Source organism: Ixodes scapularis, unplaced genomic scaffold (genome assembly GCF_016920785.2).
Source record: "Ixodes scapularis isolate PalLabHiFi unplaced genomic scaffold, ASM1692078v2 PGA_scaffold13__105_contigs__length_92229423, whole genome shotgun sequence".
NCBI classification, from domain to species: domain Eukaryota; kingdom Metazoa; phylum Arthropoda; class Arachnida; order Ixodida; family Ixodidae; genus Ixodes; species Ixodes scapularis.
In genome coordinates, this window is record NW_024609839.1 from 37,834,361 (window position 1) to 37,841,091 (window position 6,731).

Here is a 6,731-nt window from a genome sequence, read left to right on the forward strand (position 1 = left end):
GGCAGTTGACGCAAAGATGGGTATTGTTGCCACAGATGTCGGAAGGGTGGTCACTGCTTGCACATTTTGCACCTGTGGCTTTTCCTCTGCAGGTTAGTGACCCCCAAAGCGCTGGCAGCGGAAGCAACGCTTTGGATTGGGGACGTAGGGGCGAACTTTGCAGTTGAGATACCCGGCTTTAACTGTAGAGGGGAGCATTGTCGAGTTGAACGTTAGCACAATGTGTTTTGTGTCCCGTTCTTCACCGTCGCGACGGATAGTGATACGTCGCAGAGCGCTTACCTGTTGATCTTGAAGTCCCTCGAGTATCTCGTCGGTAGATATTTTAAGGAGATCATCTTCAGAGATGGCACGCTGTGTGCTGTTCAGTGAGCGATGTGGAGTCACTGACACTTTGTAATCTCTTACTTGGTTGAGTGCAAGAAGTGCTTTGCTTTGCTCAGCATTTGTGACCTCCACAAGCAGGTCACCAGATGGAAGTTTTTTGGCTTTAAAAGATTTGCCTATCACAGTTTCTAGGGTCTTTGCGACCAAGAACGGGGAAAGCTTTGCAAGTGGTTGATCTTCGTTTTCGAGTGCATTACAATAAATTTAGGAAAATTCATGACCGGCAAGGTAGGGTTTGTTGATGTTGTCTCTTTGGTCCGGACCCTTTTCGGGGTCTGATCAAGGAAAGATTTAGTTCTGGTACCCATATGAATGGGAAAAGGATTTCGGCACCTGCGGTGTGCCGCCCATCATCGAACCCAACTTAGGGAGTAGTCAGCAGCCCATAACAAAATGGGCTTTGCTGGAACCGCTGATCTACTAGCGCTCGCCCAGGTGCTATACCCAAATGTGGTTAGGATAACGGTATCTGCCACTACACAAGGTTGGCCCTTGCCACCAAAGAAGGTGAAAGTCAGGGAGCGGGAGGGGGAGAAAAGAAAAAGAGGGGATAGTAGAAGAAATGGCGACTACGCTGAATTGTCCTGGCCGGGCCTTACCAGGACTCCCGTCTACGAGAAGCGTGGGCCGAAGTGGTGTTTTGCCTCACCTGGGGGGCCCCGAAGGGTCCAAACCTACCCCGGGCTCGGCTCAACCACCAGGATGCCCTTTTCCACGGACACGGGCTCGCCACGCACAGGCAGACGTGGGTGGGTCTTAGCCACTTTTTACTCAAGGTCTTGTAGTAGTAGATTGTGGTTTTGTGGCGCAAAAGCAACTAAGGCTATGGTGCGCTAAGAAATGACACTATTGCAGAAGAGGGTTTTGAAGATAGAGCTTTAGTAGCTGGTAATTTCAAAAATGTATATAATAGGACTAGGACCTTATATTATACATAATGCTACAATTTGTGTAAAAGATCAATACTTTTTAAAAACTTAAAAACATGGGTCGGTGGGAGTAGTGGCTCATTTCCAAGCAACACACATAGGTGTAGAGGAATATGCTCTTTGTAGAGCTGGGAGAAGTAAGGGCGGCGTTTATCATCATGCGCAGGGCATTCGAGAAGGATATGCAAGACACTCAAAGGTTGCTGGCAATGCTCACATTCTGGAGTGTCCTCCCCACGCAAAAGGTGTCCATGCGTCAGCCGCGTGTGCCCAATGCGTAGACGACAAAGGACTACCTCATAAAACCTGTCTCTGTGCCTAGCACTCTCCCATTCACTAAGAAAAGGCTTAATCATGTCCAGTTTGTTGGACACCTGTAGGCTACAGTCCGTTTGCCACTGAGCTTTAAGATGACATTTGACTAGGGCGCAGTAATCTCTAAATGGGATACCACTAATGTCCACAGTACGGGTGCCACAAGTGCCCGCAGCACGATCCACCTCTTCATTCCCTGGAATTCCGACATGGCTCGACACCCAGCAGAATAGAACATTACATCCCTTTCTGGTCGCTGCTACTATTTTGCTTTGTAATAAAACAATGAGTGCATTCTTTGGGGTTTCAAGTGAAATCAGAGCCCGTAACGCACTCAACGAATCTGTATATACAACTGACCAGGAGTTACGTGCTTGGATGATGTGATCTACTGAAAGCAGAAGGCCGCACAGTTCAGCAGTGAAAACTGCCGCGAACGAATATAGCCTACGAACACTTCTTACTGATGGGCCGATCATGGCACAGCCAACAAATGATTCTGTTTTTGTGCCGTCTGTGTAATAGTATAAATGAGAATCATGCTGCTTCTGGAGTTCGTAAAATTGTTGTCGCATGACCTCAGATGGGGTATCCTTTTTATTAAACTTTGTTAGTGACAAATCGCAACGTATGCAGCTGAAATCCTATGGTGCCACCGTCTTTGGAACTGCGGTAACTGGAAGCTTACTGTCTATCCCAACTGACTCTGCTACATTCCTATTTCTCATCGCGAATGGAGCGATAATGCTAGGCTTGTTTCGGATGTCCTTTGATATTTCGTGCCCTCCACTGCCTCCCGGGCTCGATGCTGAGCGATTGATTGTATCCTTAATGAATACATAAATCCCAAGGAGAATCGCCGTCTGTCGAGGGACATCTCATTTCTCTCAGCGTAGAGACTGAGCACAGGCGACGTTCTGAAGGCACCTATTCCCAAGCGAAGTCCCTGATGATGGATGGGATCAAGTGCCTTAAGAGCTGATGGCCTAGCAGATCCGTACACAAAGCTGCCATAGTCCAGGCGTGAGCGGATTACCCAGCGATAGATTCGCAAAAGACATAGACGGTCAGAGCCCCATGTTTTGTGGGACAAGCCTTTAAGGAGGTTCAGTGATTTCTGGCATTTTAACTTCAGGCTTTTTATATGAGGCACAAACGAAAGCTTACGGTCGAAAGTGAGGCCCAGAAACTTCTGATCTACTTTCACCGGGAGAGGGGTCTGTCGCATATATAGAGAAGGACCGCAGGGACTCCCCGTACACGGGAGTAACAGACAGCAACCGTCTTTTCCGGAGAGAAACTGAAGCCGTTTTGATCCGTCCAATTTAGGAGATTGTTGATGGCAACTTGAAGCCTTCGTTCACAAGAAGAAAGATTGCAGGATAAAGCAGGGATTTGAAGGTCATCAACATAGAGTGAGTATTGCACAGAGGAAGGTAGGGAGCGGGCTATTGAGTTCATCTTTACCAAAAAGAGAGTAACGCTGAGGACTCCCCCTTGAGGGACCCCAGTCTCCTGGACGAATTCTTTAGAGAAAGATGCTCCTAGCTTCGCCAAAAAGGTTCGACTAGAAAGGTAGCTATTGATGGTAGCAAGCATCCTACCTCGTACCCCAACTTCATGCAAATCACGGAGGATTCCATGGCGCCATGCTGTGTCATATGCCTTCTCCATATCAAAAAACACTGACACGCACAACTGTCAGTTCACGAAAGCTTCACGAATTACGGTCTCAAGACGAACCAAATGGTCAATTGTAGAACGATAGGAACGAAAGCCACATTGATTCCTATCCAAGATGTTCTCTTTTTCGAAATAGTGCATAAGTCTTTTGTTCACAATACGCTCAAAAGTCTTGCTCAAACAGCTAGTAAGGGCGATATGGCGATAGCTTGACGCAGAAGAAGGATCCTTACCAGATCTTAAAAGAGGAATAACCGTGGCTACCTTTCATGCCGAAGGAAATTCGCCATCGTGCCATATCCGATTAAAAGGCACAGAATAAGAAATAATGTAGAAGGATGAAGATGTGTTAACATTTGGTAGTGTATGCCATCAGGTCCTGCAGCTAAAGGCTCAGTTAAGTGAAGGACCATTTCGAGTTCACGCATCGTAAGGGGTAGATTGTAGTCTTCATGGGCGGCACCTGCAGTCTTCACAGCATGTGATTCTGCACGTGCTTTGTATGCGAGAAATGCAGATGAATAATGTTCGGAGCTCAATACAAGAGCAAAATGCTCACCAAAAAGATCCGCTTGCTCCTTTAGACTTTCCGGACAACTGCCATTGTAAGAGAGGAGTGGGACTGAGAAGGCATGATACCTCCCTTCAATCCGATGAACTTTGTCTCAGACTTCTTTGACTGTTGCACTACTATTAATGGAAGAGGCATACCCCTGGAAGTTTTTACGCTTTGACTGTTGTCGGGTGTACCTTGCCTGAGCTTTCATTTGCTTAAAGCAGCGGAGGTTGCTTTGCGTGGGGTAACGTCGAAAGATACCCCAGGCTCTGCTTTGTTTTTTCCGTGACTCAGTACACTCTTCATTCCACCACGGCTTGGGTCGCCGCAGGAGATGCGTAAAAGTCCTAGGAAGAGCAACATCTGCAGCTTGAAGAATAAAATTACTTAGCAACTCTGTAACTTGGTCGACAGAAAGTTCAAGTGACGTGCATGCAAGTTGTGTCGCTTCAGTGAAAAGAGACCAATTCGCTTTCTCAAAGTTCCAACGGACAGTTCGCGTTGGCATGTACTTTGGAGGAATGGTGTTCTTTAAGAAAATAGGAAAGTGATCGCTTCCATATGGGTTAGTGCCTGCTGCCCACGTAAAAGTAAAAATGGATGCACTACCGATGGAAAGATCAATACATGAGGACAATAGTGATGATGGGCTAAATAGGTCGGTTCTCCAGTGTTAAAAAAGGCAAAGTGCATGCGACATTAAAATTGACTCAATTATTCGACCACGGGCGTCAACGTGGTCGCTACCCCATAGACAGTTGTGGGCATTAAAATCTCCAAGTAAAAGAAAGGGCTCCGGGAGTTGGAGTAAAATATCATTAAAATGATTTGTCGAAAAAGTAAAAGAAGGAGGAATGTACAAGGAACAAACAGTCACTACTTTGTGAAGGAGGAGACGCACCGCTACTACATCTAGCGCACTGTTAAGAGCGATTTCGGAACAGGGAAGGTGCTTTGGGACAACCACTGCAACTCCTCCTGCAGAAATACACGCATCCTCTCGGTTTTTTCTAAAATAATGGTAGCGTCTAAGAAAGTTAGTATGCTTTGAACTGAGATCTGTTTCTTGTAAACATAAAGCTTGTGGGCGGTGTTGCTCCAAAAGGAACTCGATATCATCGAAGTTCCTCGGTAGACCTCGGCAATTCCACTGGATGATCGCCGTCATTTTTTATAGAAATTTAACTATCAGATGAGTGATAAAAAAGGGGTGATGTATGCGATGCTTCATTTAGGAGGGAAAACTGGTGTTTTCCCTTTATGTCCTGGTTTCTGCGTGTGCCACTCCATATCCTCTGGATCTGGCTCTGGGGCAGAAAGGTCGCCTGCCTCTACATTTTTTCTGCCTCTAGAGACTTCTTGGCAGGCCTACCGGAGGCCTTAAAGTTGTCTACGGATCGTAAAGGCGACCCACGGCCCCTACATTGACCTGATGGGGCAGCGGTCGACGTGCTAGGTCGGCCTACAGTCCCGCCGGTATCGTCTGTTGCACGTGGCATGTGCTGCCTCCTAGACAGGGAAGTTCTCCCCGGGAAGGAGGAGCGAGACGCTCGCTCCGTTGCCTGAGGGGAGAGACCAGGAGGCAGGTACGAAGGCGTGACCTCCGTTGCTGCTGCGGCACCTATGTCCTTGGTGCGACTAGGTGGATCTGCTGCTTCCGCAGCTGAGATAGAATGCCCAAGAAGCGCAAGCCTCAGCCTAGGCGTAGAGGACTGCAGTGGCTTCCCGTGGTCTGAAAAAGACACCTCGGTCGCCACCGATACCTTAGACGCTGCAGGTCCTCTGCTAAACACCGCCTCGGCAAAAGAGCCTCTCTGGAAAGGAGAGAGGCAGCGCTCTGCATCCTGGTAGGAAATGTTTTCTTTCACCTTGAGAGCAAGTATTTGTTTTTCCTTTTTAAAGTGGTTACATGATCGAGAGTAGGAAGGATGGTCGGCGTTGCTGTTTGCACATTTAGAGTCAAGGTTGCAGTCATCAGCGGTATGGTAAGTTCCGCTGCACCTGGCACAGGTCTCACGACCACGGCACGCTCGTGAACCGTGACCGTTCCGCTGGCAGCGAAAGCAGCGTAGCGGGTTCGGGACATACGGCCGCACTTTGCCGTTGATGGAACCCGCCTTTACAGTAGGGGGCAGCGAGTTTTTCTCGAATGTTAGTATCACATGTTTGGTGGGTCGTTCCTCGCCATCCTTACGAATTTTAATTCGTTTTGCGGCCAGGACACCCTGAGCGCTTAGACCCTCCACGATTTCCTCTTCAGAACTGGTTACAAGATCATCCTCTGATATCACACCGCGAATGGTGTTCAACGTACGTTGTGCAGATGCAGTCACTTTGAGGTCATGTATCATTTTCAGATTAAGCAAAGCAGTTGCCTGATATCGTTCACAAATCTTAACAAGAAGGTACCGGAAAAAAGCCTCTTTGCTTCATATTTTGCCCCGAGCGTGTTTTGGAGAGTTTTGGCAACAAGAAATGGAAATAGTTTTGACAGCGGCTTAGAAGTGTCGTCGGAGTGTAAGACGAAAAATCTTGTAAAGTGGTCGTCTGAGTTGTCTAGTTTTAGAAATGTTGAAAGTGCTTCGATCCGGCCTCTTTTCGGAGGCCGATCAGGTTGTTTCAGCTTGGAACCCATAAGAGGGGAATGGTGTTCGGAAACTGTGGTGCACCGCCCACCACCGAGCCCAACAAGGAAATAGGTAACGCTTCATAACAAGATGGGCTTGGCTGAAGACGTTACTCTATTAGTGCTGCCCAGTCTCTATAACCAAGTGTGGTTTTGGACAAGAGGTCTTTCGCCACCCAAGGTTAGCCCTTGCCGCCAAAGGAGTTGAAAAAGGAAAGAGAAATGAGAAGAGTGA